Below are 13690 nucleotides of genomic sequence, written 5' to 3' on the forward strand. Positions count from 1 at the left end.
GAGGAGACAATGGACGTGAAGGTGGTCAAGGAAGACAAACCGGCCCCGTTGACCATAGCTGGGCTCTGGAGAGGCCGGAGCCCGTGTCCGGCGTTTAGTCTAGCCGAATCCAGTTGGCCCCACTTCAATGCATCTAGGGTGTGCCCTCTTTACTGTGAATGGCATCACTTTTATGAAAGGTTATTTTTCTCTAAAACATTTTATTGGTTGCGGCGCACGTTTTGTCTGTTCTCAAAACAGCTGCTAAATCTGTTTCTCTGAAAACAATAGCCAAAGCATGCCACTCTTCTCGAAAGCCTCCAGTTGCTGCCAACATCGCTCAGAGAATAAAGTCCAAGTCATTACAGGGCCTCGGTGTGGCAGGGAACCCTGACTCCCTCCAGGCATCCTTGCTCATCAATGTCCGTCTCTCTGGGAGAAGAGTGAGGAGAACATCTCCACCTCAATTCTACCCTCATCCCATTTGGAGACATCTGAAAGCTCGAATCTGCGTTTTCTAGACTTCCTAGAATCCCAGGAGCAATTTGAGGCAGGGTCTCCTCTGCTCTGTGCGGATGCTCTGAGACACTATGGTAGGGCCTCTGAATGATCAGACTGCTCCTGCTTCATCTCAGGACTAGGGACAGCAGTACGTACTATTTCCTGTGCTCTCTATCACCGCTATGGTGGGTCCTGCAGCGCTGAATCCAGCAGCAGCTCTCCCAGGCGTCCTACCAGCCAGCCCTGCCTGTATCTTGTTCTCTGAGATGCCGAGGGCGGCTCTTGCTTCCTGTGTCTGCACTCATGCCTCTTCCCTCTCTTTCTCATGTAGATCTCTAGGACAGGGTCATTATCTTAGCGAGATCTTCACGTGTCGCCTAGCCTTAAATTTCACCTCCCCAACACTTCCTATCCCCTCTCTAGGATGTCTTTTCTTAATCTTTTTCACTTCTGTTTTTATTCTTTATTTTTAAACAGACTGTAACTGAGTTGCAAAGGGCCTCACTAAGTAGCCAAGACTATCTGCAAACCAGATCCTCCTGTCTCAGCCCCCCAAATGCTGGGATTACAATCGTGTCCCACCACGCCCGGTTGCCTTCCCACTTTTCCGCATGCAATCTATTTCCATATATTTTATTTACATATCTCTGCCCCTCCTCTTCCTAAGAATGCAAGCTGTACAAGGACCACAAGTTTTAAAAATCACTCCTGCATAGCCTCTCCCTTCCACAGTGCTTCCATATTCTGAGAAGGCTCAAAAATATTGTTGCCGAATGAATGAATTTGATCAGGAACTGTGACCATAAAGTGTAAGAAGACACAGGCGTGCACATTATTATGGGATGTATGCATTCTTGATAAAAGCCAGGTTCCTCCAGTCTGTTTTGTGTCCTGGCATGAGTGGAATGGTATTTTCTTTTCTGCGGCCCCCTCTTCCTCTGAGAGGCACAAAGCTAGGCTGTGTTCCAGGACTGTCCTGATAAGTGGGAACAATAGCTGCCGAGGCTGGCCGCATCCTGACTGGAAGAAGGAGTTCATTGTTACGCTCTGACCCCAGATTCCATTGGAAAGGACCAGAGAAAGGCATTTCAGTTTTCCAGCTGACCCCAGATTTCTGGAGAGTTGGGTCAAGCTTTAAGGATTGTATTTTTAGCCACTAACCGCATTAAGTCTAACTCTCCAGATTCCCCTACCGTGTTCTCTGTGGCTTCTTTCTTCGTCAGACTGAGCGTCCTATGAAAGAGCGCGTCTGTGACTCCCTGGCCTCCCAGCAAGGAGGGAAATTACCATCTCCAGTTTTGGCCCGCCTCCCTCTCATTCTCTACCCTTTTCTTGTCCTCAGTGGCTGTCTTCAAAGGCCACGGATACTTGTATTGCAAATAATTGTGCCTTTTTCTCATCCCCCTCTACCCGGTCTCCTACAGACAGATACACTCAGACACACACACTAGTCAGTCCTGCACACAGAGAGCACACGCCTCCCCCACCAACCGCTAGAAATTAAGAAGAAAAAGGAATACCAAGGCTTGACCTTTCCAGAAGATGGAGGCATATTGGCTTCTATTTCCAGGGCCCTGATTCCTGACATATAGTTCCCTATTTGAAATTAGAAGAGATCAATGGCACAGGTCATTACTCGCAGCATCGGGTCGTGGAAGAAAAGCTCTTGAGATTATTTTTAGATGAAAGGATCCAACAAAGAAGTGGGTGTCTGTTTCACAGTTGGATTTGTGGAGAGGAGATCTTCCTCCTGCCCTGGTAAATTCTAGGAGAGGACTGGGAATGACTGCTCTTCATCCCACCCGCTTTCCCTCCCCGGTTTGCTTGGGTCTTTAAAAAGCCTCCTACGTACGTGTGTGTGTGTGTGTGTGTGTGTGTGTGTAATATTTTTTTTAGAGAAAGAAATCCAAGCTTTTGAAAACAATGAAACTGTCAGAAAGTAAGGAAGATTAAGTGCTCCTAAACTAGCATAATATTATTTTAAGTAGCAGCACATAGTTATTTAAAGACTTGTGTTACAGGGTATCACATTTTTATATTGTAGTAATATTCTTATGGGGTGACAGCATTTATGTGTAGAAAAGCGGTTACTATTTAGAATATAAGAATGCCCCCTTCATAAACATTAGCTCATATCAATTTTAGGTTGCCAACAAAAAGTTCATTATTATTACTTGTCGTAATTAGCTTACTATATATTGTATATATGTAGATGTTAATGTATGCACAGTTACTATATGCATAAATTTATATATCTTGTTTTACTTTTTATTTGGTTCTATCTGAAAAATGCAAAGAAAATCGATATAGAGAATTGAGCACATCCGTCTGGGAAATATTTACTTTTTAGTTGTAGAAATCACCTGGATACAGTTATAGGGTGAGTTCATTCAACTAATTCCTCTTCGTAATATTGTTAAAAAATTGGTCCTGGAGAAATTCCGTGCACTAATTAATAAAGGTGCCTGTTTATCCATTCATGCGTTCATTGGGGGTTATTGAGGATCTACTGAGCACCCAGCACTATGGAAGCTGTTAAAGATATTCAGCACTGACCCGCCTTTCCCATGAGTCACACTCCCCTGGGAAAGGCAGCAGAAAGCCGTTTTAGTGTAGTAAGTGCAGTGATCTGAAGATGCATAGGGACACAGAATGACAGGTAAACGCAAGGCTGTTTTTTTATTTCTATGCATTTAATATTTAATTTTCATGACTGCCTTGTTTAAAATCTCACGGACTGCTTCTGTGAAAATAAAATCAAATTAACATTCTTTCCTGGGGAATTGTTATTCTAGAGCGCCCATTATTCTTTCTTTTGTAATTGTGTCAAATCACATCTTTTGCGAAAAAGTTGTTTGCATGAATTTGGAAGCCTCGGGTTTGAGTTCACTGTATGTTCTTGGAAAGAACCCAACTGTGGCACGATGAAAGGGCGTTTTTCTCTAGAGCTGATCTCTCCAGAAAAGGGAATGTAGCCACGTGGTTACATGTCACAGGACAGGAAGGCAGTTTCATGACAAGCCCCCGCGTCACCTATTAGGGAAGAGCAAGAAGACACCGGTGCCGCCAGCTCTTGGACACCAAGGCATCTTTAAAAACCCGCCATGTGAGGTCACTTTCTGAAACTTGAATAATTTTATTTTTCATATATACTATGATAACAGAGAACACATCTACTAATATAACTCAAGCTTAACTTAATATCCTGCAGATTGAAGACCTGCTCTTTCAGAGAGTTCTGGTCTTTTAGGATCTGCTTCTAAATTTCCCCCATTTGTAATTATAAAAAGTTATTACTTGATATGAGGTCTGTTTCTTTTCTTTATAAATTATGTGATTTTTTTTTGCTAAATATATGTGTAAGTTTAAAAACATAACCTTTGGGAAATTTCTTATTCTTGAATTTTAATTATTTTGTTGCTTCATAAAAGTCTATTATATCTGAGTAGTATAATTTAATTTTGATTGAGGTCAACATTTCTTCTAATATATGCATTCACATAAAATTAAATTCTGGATATTTATGATAGCAGCCACTTAATTTTCATTGTCAAATGATATTTTCTTAGCGAAATGGACCATGATTTATTTTCCATTCTCCTTTGATGGACATGTGTGTTGATTCCTTTTGGAGAAAGTATATGGCTCACAGTACGTCATTGCAAACACACCTGTGTATATTTCTTAAATATGCATGGGTTTCTGCAAGTATGGACATAGGAGAACATTTTCAGATCGGTCACTATGTTTATGTTGAACATAAGTTATTTCAGAGATATCCTCTTGTAGTCTTAACCTTCATGTATGAAAGTTCTCGATTCATTATTTTTGCCAAGATTTCTACTATCAACTTTTCTAATTTTTTCAATTTTTCTTAATTGGGAGGTCACAGGGAAATTATTTTAATCACATCATAAAACACACAGATGACGGCTACCAACAAATAGGGAATTTCTTTATATATTGGAATGCATTTGAAAACACACCTTTGATTTTAACATATAATCATTATATCTTCTTAAATTTTTCGAACATAGAAAATGAAAAATATCTCACCATCATAAACCACGTGAAAATTTTTAAAACTATGATGAATTTGAAATAGGAACTATCAAATTTTACTAGACACATATTTTATGCCTTTAGTAGAAATTAAAACATATAGTTAAAGCTTACTGATTGAATTTTATTTCATCAGAAGCTAATTTCCAGTACTATGGTTTTGAACTTAATGGAGATACAATCATCAGCTTGACTATGGGATGGTAAATATCACAGCATGTCTGTTTTGTCAAGGTGGAGCAATTCCTCCTGATTCCATTGACTACTGAGGAGATAGACTACCTCTGGTTGTCGCTTGTGTCTAAATCAATACTCGAATTCATAAGCTTCACATATTTTCATATAAATATACTTGAAATATTATTTTAAAACACGACTTTGTATTCCTGACACGAACCTGTTTCTTAGAGACCACCAGTCTTGCGCAAGTTGGTAAAGGATTCTGAAGAACAAGGCACTTCAATGAAAACAGGGATAAAAGATAGCTCTAATCACAGAAAGGAACAGTCACTAGCAAAGTAGAAGAAGAGCCCTCAGATTGGCTTACAGAAATCTCCTGTTACAGACACTATGTCATAAATTTAGCCTTAAGAGAGTCACCTTCTGTCCTTCCAATATTTATATGCATCCTTTAAATAAAATGTTCTGCATTTCTACTTGAAATACTGTATGTTTTTTAAAATAAAAAAAATCCTATGCAGAGGCTAAATATTTCTAATATGAAAACGTGCCTGAAAATACAGAGGCTCCACGCGCATATTAAAGAGTTCGGAACCGGGTGTGGTCACACACATCTGCGATCCCAGGACTTGGGAGGCCGAGACAGGAGGATCTCAGGTTCCTGGCCAGCCTCATCTACTTAGTGAGGCCCTCTGCAACTGAGTGAGACCCTGTTTCAAAATGAAGAATAAAAAAATGGGATTGGGGATATAGCTCAGAGGTAGAATGTCCCTGGGTTCAATCCCCAGTATTGCCAAAATATAAAAAATAAAATATGATAAAAATATAAATAAATAAATAAATAAAAGTTCAGGAAGAGAAACATAGATAACAAGAATCTCAGCCACTAAAACCACTAAAATCAAGCTGTAGTCATTCCTCTTAGCCCTGGGGGATATGTTCCAAGACCCCCTCCCATGCATGAAATCATGGGTGCAGCAAACCCTGTGAATACTCTTTTTTCCTAGACATATTTACCTATGATAAACTTTAATTCATAAATTAGGCACAGCAAGAGCTAATAATAAATCATTAATAGCTAATAACAGAACAGACTAATTATAATAAAAGCCATGTAACACAGCTTACTGTTTATTTCATGATTTTCAGACCCAGAGATAGTAAAATTGCAGTGGGAGCATCTGTCCTGGCCGTTCCTGGGTCCCATTATCCCTCCACTCCTGAACACATTCTTTCCAACAACATTAATCTGCTCTGTGTGTTTCTATGAGAATATCCCCATCACAAAATCCTTTGAATCCTTATTTAACCCGAGAAAGTGTAATAACTCATGTACTCTTAAAATTAATTATTATGTCCAAACCAGGATAAGGTTTTCTTTTTCCATGTATTATTAACTTCATATATATAAAAAAGCAATCATTGTGTTTCCTCAAAGATTCACTAAGTCACAATCACTGTAATCCTGGTCACTAGTGCCAAAACAAGAAAATAAAAGGAGCAAAAAAGGAGCAATATAATTTTCCTATAATATATTTCTGGAAACCAGTCTGTAAAAGTGAAGCCAAAACAGATTTCTTTTATTAGATTGCTAGATAACTGTATAAGCCACTGCTTTTATAGTTGTGGGAAATTTGCCTTGTAAAATAAAGCGAGCGGACTGGCATCTGTACAAAAATGTAGAAATTTACATGGAAAAAAAGTATATTGGAGTTTTCTGGTTTATTCTTGGTATACAGATAAAATCATGTAAAACAGGGTCACTTAACATGTAGACGTGTTTCCACCAGTCTTTGCCCCTCTACAGCTCTATTCTGACCAGGACGGCCTGCTCGGGGCCACAGCTCTGTGAGACGTGAGCACCTACCCAGCGTTCTTTACCACGTACCCATCTAGATCACAAGCAGACAGTAAAGAGAATGGCCAATGTTTTCTTTGGAAGCCATTTCATTTTGCAAACAGGGCCCAAGCTGAAAACATTAATGCAAACATTAGCTGGCTCGCAATAATCTTTGGTGTGCGAGGGCCCAAGGTGGTCTGTCTAGAACAGCTGGAGTGACTGGAAGGAACTCGGGTTGACAACCGAGCCCAAGCAGGCTGGTCGGCTGGGGGGACGGTGCTGAGACAGCAGCGCTACAGCCAGGCAGCAGTTGGTGGTGGCTGTAACCCCGTGCCCGCAGAGCCGAGGACCCAGCTGTGCTCAGATGAGGGAGGATTCACGCAGACCGCCTGCCTGCTGAGCTCTCGAGTGGTGAGAGCTAGATTAGACATCAGACAAAATGGAATTGGAACTGGGCACTACGTTATAGGGTCTGTACCTCGATTAGCTGAGCTGGCCAATCTGCTGCGTGCCATGGCCAGATTCCCTCCCTCTTTCTCCTGTCTGTCCTCTGCTCTCCATGATAACCCAGGCACATCCCCTGAAAACCAAGCTTCTAAGGGCAGAGGGAGGAGGCACCTCCAGGACTGGACCTCCATGGGGTTCCGCTTACACGTCTGTTTTGCCCTCTCTGGTCATGTTCTTTATATGAGCTTGTTCAGGACTAGCAGATCTTAAGCAAATTGTCTCGTGACACCATATTGCTAAGAGGTCTAGCGTTCTCCCTGGTATTGTTCATTATTGTCCCCAGTGGCAGTGGAGCATCATGGTCTTGACTCCGGGAGTGTAGCTCTTCCACTCAAAGAGGGGACAGGGGTGTTTCATTCCCCTAACACCCACCTATGAAACCAACAGTAGGTGTTAGGAAAGAAGCCTGCTCCATATCTTTCCAGATATGGGAAGAAGGCTGGACACTGTGCCATCTTCCACAGGGAAGGTTGAAAGACACGGGAATGATGGCTCACTGCCTCCCTCCCTCAAAGCAACCTGTGCTCCGGAGGCAGCCGTCCACCCCTGGGCTGCATTTGCCAAGTGTGTCATAAGTCTATTTACCTGGTTCTTTTCTTTAGTCTGGCATCAGCCCAAAGGTTGACTCAGTGGGACACATGAAGTGGTTCTCTTCGTCCAGACAGCAGGGGTTCCAGATGGAAGCAGTACACACAGTCCTTGGTGTCTGTCATCTTGGCCTTCTCCCTGCAGATCACCAACTCCTTGTCATGTCTCTCTCCATAGGACCCAACCCTTCAGAGTCAGTAACTCCTCATGCCTGAGATTGAAATAGTCATTGGTCTTGCTATGCTTTCCATGGGTTTATTAGTGTTCCTCTCTTTGGTCTAATTTAAATAACTTTAATTTTTTTCTCAATCCATGGCTAATATCCAGAACAGAGATGGTAGGGGGGCAGGCTTAATTCAGAGCACTATTAGGAGCTTAATCGTGGCTCTTCATCCTCTATTAGGATTATCTAATTTCTTAGGAGATTCAGTTTCCCCTTAATAATGTTGGTAGTGGACCTCCATTTCTCTCACCTAAATGTCTAGTTTCAGAGTCAGTCAGAGTGAGGCATTGACCCCCAGCCCTATGGCTGCAGTGTGCCAGGCCATGGCCAGGCAGCCGAGAAATGGAGAAGTTGTAGAATTAGAGACACCTGGCATATGTGGAGAGAGAGGCTTCCTCTCTGGCTGGGGGCAGCTGGGCTCAGGTGTTAGGGTTCAAGGTGGTCTTGTCCATTTCGCCCTTGGCAGTTCACAGATGCTCATACCGAGCTCTTAGGGCTACACATGCTGCTTTAAAGACTTTAAAAGACTTTAAAGACCTTCTGCAAGACCCTGGGCCTTCACATGGGGACTCTAACTCACGCAGGGACGCAGGTGGCCGAGACGGGGCGGAGAGGACGGCTACCGCAGGCAGCTCTGGAGCACTGGGCCATCTCGGAAGGGAATCAGAGTTTTCCCCTACAGCTGTTTCTCAATTCTTCAGCAATCCAGAACTCAAGAGACCAAAAGGCAGCTCTCCAGTGTAGAACAGGCACTATTCTCAAAATATTAAATGTTACTGAGAGCTAGCCTAGTCCTTGTGAAGCGATAGGGATCACTTCTTTTATTCTTTATTTTGAAACAGGGTCTCACTGAGTTGCAAAGGACCCCACTAAGTAGCTGAGGCTGTCTGAAAACCACGATCCTCCTCTTTCAGCCTCCCAAAATGCTGGGATTACAAGCGTGAGCCACTACGCCAGCTTGACTTATTAATAATACAATGTATGGCCACAGTTTTAGATTTTGGAGAAAATGATTGTGGCTTCACTCACAAATATATGATTTAACAATAAGGAATAGAAAGTTTACTATGTGGGAAATCCCATTTTCTTGAAAAGTGGCAAGCGCCAGGAAAGTATTATTAATCTGAGACAAAAAAAAAAAAAAAGACTGAAAAAGGCCAGAAACTGCAGAAATCAGTTTGTTTAGAGGAGGAATGAGTTGACTTCAAACAATATGCTTTGGATTATTGTCTGAAGTAGAGAGAAAAATTAGGCAGGCAAAGTGATTTCCTTAGAGGAGTGGTATTATTTACTAAGCCCATGCTGGGCAAACTTAGGTCAACAGTGGCCACGGAGACATTTTCTCTCTTCTTGGTTCTTAATCTCCAGTGAAAGAGAAAATTGATGCATATATATAAAATTCAATTTAAATGCATATATACTAAAATATCAGAGACTCATAGACTTTCTATGGATAAGTGAACCAGGAAAGGGAGAAAGCAAACTGAGAAACCTGTGCTTAGTTTAGCACAAGATATTTGGAAAGGAAAAAAAGAAAAAGGAAAGAAAACTGTCTTAGATAATGGCCTTTGAGGAAGACATAAATGAAGCAAGAAAGCAAGGTTCTGCAAATATCTTCCGCGGCGTAATTTAGAGGGCAGAAGCGGCAACCACAAAGGTCCTACAATAGGCAGAAATCAGGTTGGACCAAGGTGCAGCAGAAGGCCAGTGGGACTGGTAGGAGATCTGGTGCAAAGACAGCCAAAGGAGGCTTCTACATAATTATCCCTGTCCCGGCTGCCTCTGCTCCATGCAGGTTGGCCAATAGGCTTGGCTGCTTGTGATGCCTGACACCTGAGCAGTGTGAGCCAGAAGGTCAGGATGTCCAAGATCCACTTTGACTGTAGCACCAGCACAGTCCGTCTTGAGCTCGCCAGAAAATGCAGCTTCTGTGTGTAGTCATTGTGGTCCCCAAAAGACATTTCTGTAGTTCTCAAAATATTCAGGTCAAGGCCTCGCTGAGAAGAAATCAATAGGGATCTCTTCTTTCCCTTTGGTTCTGACTCCATGGAAAATAGGTTCTTACCTAAGAGAGAGGAAGAGCAACCTGTCTGCTTTGTTGGCTGATGAAGCTAAAACAGAGAGTCTATTTATTCTGTGGCCACAGTAGTTTTCCTTGGCTGTTTCCCCTTGAATTAAATTTTCCAGCCCAGCCTCCCAGGCCAGTCTGAGGAAGTTAAGAGTAGCCGGGAGTACCAGGCCTGGAATTTTTCAGCAGGGATGAGATATCAGAGTAGGAGTGTTAAGGGTTCTTTTTACTTTTTGTGGTACTAGGGATTGAGCCCAGGACCATTATACCTCAGAGCTACAACCCTAGCCGTATTTTTACTTTGAAACAGAGCCTCACTAAGTTGCAGAGGGCCTCACCAAGTTGCTGAGGCTGGCTGACAACCAGCCAGCCTCAACTTGGGATTGTAGGTGTTACCATCAGGCCTGGCTAGAGTAAGGGTCCCCATGGCAGGTCCCTGGGAGCTAGAACACAGTAGTGAGGTCTTCTCAGTCTCCTAGATCCCATCAGATAAATTCCTTTATTGGGAAGAGTGACTGAGAATAAGAGGAGGGCTCCATGTTCCTCTACAAGAAGGTCCCATGGTGTCTTTTCCCTGTAAGCCCACCTGGTCCCCACCTCCATAATCCCAGCCATGACCACGGCATACATGCGGCTCCGCCCCCATCCTGAATGGTGTTCAGGTCTCTGCCACTGAGTTCCCAACAGGAAGGGCTGCCAGCTAGCATCTGCATGCTATCTGTAATGCAGTATTTCCTTTCAAAGGAATGCTTAAACCTGGGCTTATTTTTTCAGATTCAATCAAATTACCTTGGATAATTAAAATTATGAGTCCAAATTCAAGTTAGGGTGATAATTAAATCCCCCACATACTTTATTATCACTGGATACCTGCATTTCTCTCAGTAACAACAACATCAAAAAACCCACCTGTCACGATAGACTACAGTCGTCTCTCATGAGCTATCACACCAAATGGACTCATGTAGCACTTACCAGGAAAATAATTGTTCAGTGAAATGACAGGTCAATACTGGAATACCTCTATCCTACCTCCAAATGGCCCTGTTTTTTTTTTTTTATTAATGCATTATTATCACATGCTTTAAGCAGCAGACCATAATCTGCTGGAGTAAAATATAGCATCATCGCCTCTTTCAAGAACGTATTTTGTATGTGATGTCCAGTAATGGAGTGAAGAAAGAGTTGAATCATGGAAGCAACCATCTTTCTTACTGCAAATATCTCAATGCATGCTTGTGCCCACATGCTTATAGTATGGAAGCAGCTCGAGTCTTTGTTTTGCTTTGTGCTACATGTTCTGAAATTGCCTGCCTGTGTTTAAAAACATTTTTGGCCCTGCAGACACAATGATCTTCGAGACTGTTTTAAATTACAGTGAAAGCGGATGTAATAGGATAGATGGCCTTTGTAAAATGGCCTTTGTAAAATGGCAACAATGGTTTCTCCTTCTTCGTTTAGGTGATCTAACTAGGGGGATGAGAGGGAGAAGAGGGAAATTCCCCAATGGGCATGAAGGACATTCACAAACATATCAAAGTCAATCATGAAGCCAAACATGAGAAAGAGGGAGGGGGAGGGAAAGCGGTGGGAACGGGGGAGGGGCTAAATGAGTGACGTGTGCATGTGTGCCTCCACCATCTTGCACCCCATTAAGATGTATGACCTCAATGCACCAATGAAAAATTTTTAAAAAAGACAGCGATGCACCAATAAATAAAAATTAGCCAGACATGGTGATAAACTCTTGTAATCCCAGCATTTGGGAGGCTGAGTCAGGAGGATCGTGGTTCACAGACAGCTCCAGCTACTTGAGAGGCCCTTTGCAACTCAGTGACACCCTGTTTCAAAATAAAGAATAAAAAATAGGGCTGGCGGTGTAGCTCGGAGGTAGGATGCCCCTGGGTTCCATTTGCAGTACTGCAAAAAAAAAAAAAAAAAAAGAAAATTTAAAAATAAATTGGTACAAATCCATGGAGATTTAGGGAAGTATGAAAAATGAAAAATATACAATATTGTAAAAATGGCTGCAATATTGTCATGTAAATAAAATAGGCATGAGATTGCTTATGAGGAAATGGAATAAATGTAATTCTACCTAAAAAAAAAACAAACAAATTGCTGACATAGGACTCATCTCCAAGGCTTCCTTCTGTCTCTCCTTCCGCAGAAGCGCACGTCACCCCCCCCACCTCCCATGCACACGCAGACGCTGCGGCTCCTGTGCTCCAGCGGGTCACCAGGCAGACCCACGCGCGCCACCCATGGCTCCTCACATTCTTTACCTTGGGGGTCATGAGCCTGACAGAGGCTGGGGGTGCGAGTCCAGGGGCCTGCTCTCCATGCCCCCTTCTTGCCTTCCCCCTCACCCAGGATTCCCTGAAACGTCTCTGTGTGGCTGGAACCCAATTCTCCTAAAGAAGGATGCACTTTTTTTTTTTTTTTTGCCTTTTAAAGCAAGCCTGGGAAATTGAATTTCAGAGGAAATGAAACCATGAAAGAAACCCAGACAAGAGGCTCCTGAGAAGGCTGCCGAACACGATGCGATGCGCCCCTTAATTTGCCAGCCCCCTTCCTTGTGAGCGGGAATTTCACACACAGGTTGGCTTTCTACAGAGCCGCTGGCCGCTGACACCCTGGTCGGTTTTAATCGCAGAGCCGTGTAATTTCATGTGGAGACTTAATTTTTATAATTGGTGCTAGAGATGGTTGCTAACGAGGCAAATCTTGCAGAAAAGCCCCAGACGATTTGTGTGACAGATCCCACGTCCCAGCAGCTGCCTGCTGCAGTTCCAGTCTTGTTTCCAGTTGTCCATTTTATTCAAAACAAGAGATTTCAAACACACTGGAAATAACAAAGTGATGAATGCTTATTTAATCTTCTTCTCCTGATTTAATAAATGTAGATTTTGCCATTTTTAAGGGGGCGTGCCGCAGCAATGGAGGCTGGGCTCAGGAGAATGCTGCTTCTGAGCTGCAGCCCCGGCCCTTTTGATTTTTGATTTTGAAACAGGGTCTTGCTAAGTTCCCGAGGGTCTCGCTGTGTGTCGGAGGCTGGACTTGAATCTACGATTCCTTCTGTCTCCACCCCTTCAAGTGCCAGGGCTACAAGCATAAGCCACCACGCCTAGTCATATTGCCGTATCTTCACGAGATCTGCCTTTAAATGGAATGCCGCAGGAAAAACTTGAAGCTTTCTTTGTACCTTAGGCCGATCCTCACTCTCTCCCTAGAGGCGCTGATTGTCCTCCAGTTGGTATTATTGCTGCCTATATGTTTATATTTGCCTAATATATATAAGGCATATATATACATGACATTGCATTGTTTCTTAAAAATTTCATGCAGAGCTAGACACCCACCTGTAATCCCAGTATTTGGGAGGCTGAGACAGGAGGAGCCCAGGTTCAAGGCCAGACTCAACTACTTAGTGAGGTCCTCTCTCTGCCCTTAGTGAGACGGTGTTTCAGAATAAAGAATGAAAAATTGGGCTGGGATATAGCTTGGCATAAAGTACCCTTGCATTAAATCCTCAAAACCACACACACACACACACACACACACACACACACACACACACACGAAATCCATTCATTTTCATATTAACCATATATTTTTAAATTTGATTCTTTTATTTCATACTATATTTTAATACATATTACTCTTCCTGGTTGATGTTGCTTTATTTTAATCACTATAGGACATTGTACTAAATACACCACAATTTGGTTGTCCATTTTCT

The sequence above is a fragment of the Muscardinus avellanarius genome (genome assembly GCF_963383645.1).
Source record: "Muscardinus avellanarius genome assembly, chromosome: 6".
Classification (NCBI taxonomy): Eukaryota; Metazoa; Chordata; class Mammalia; order Rodentia; family Gliridae; genus Muscardinus; species Muscardinus avellanarius.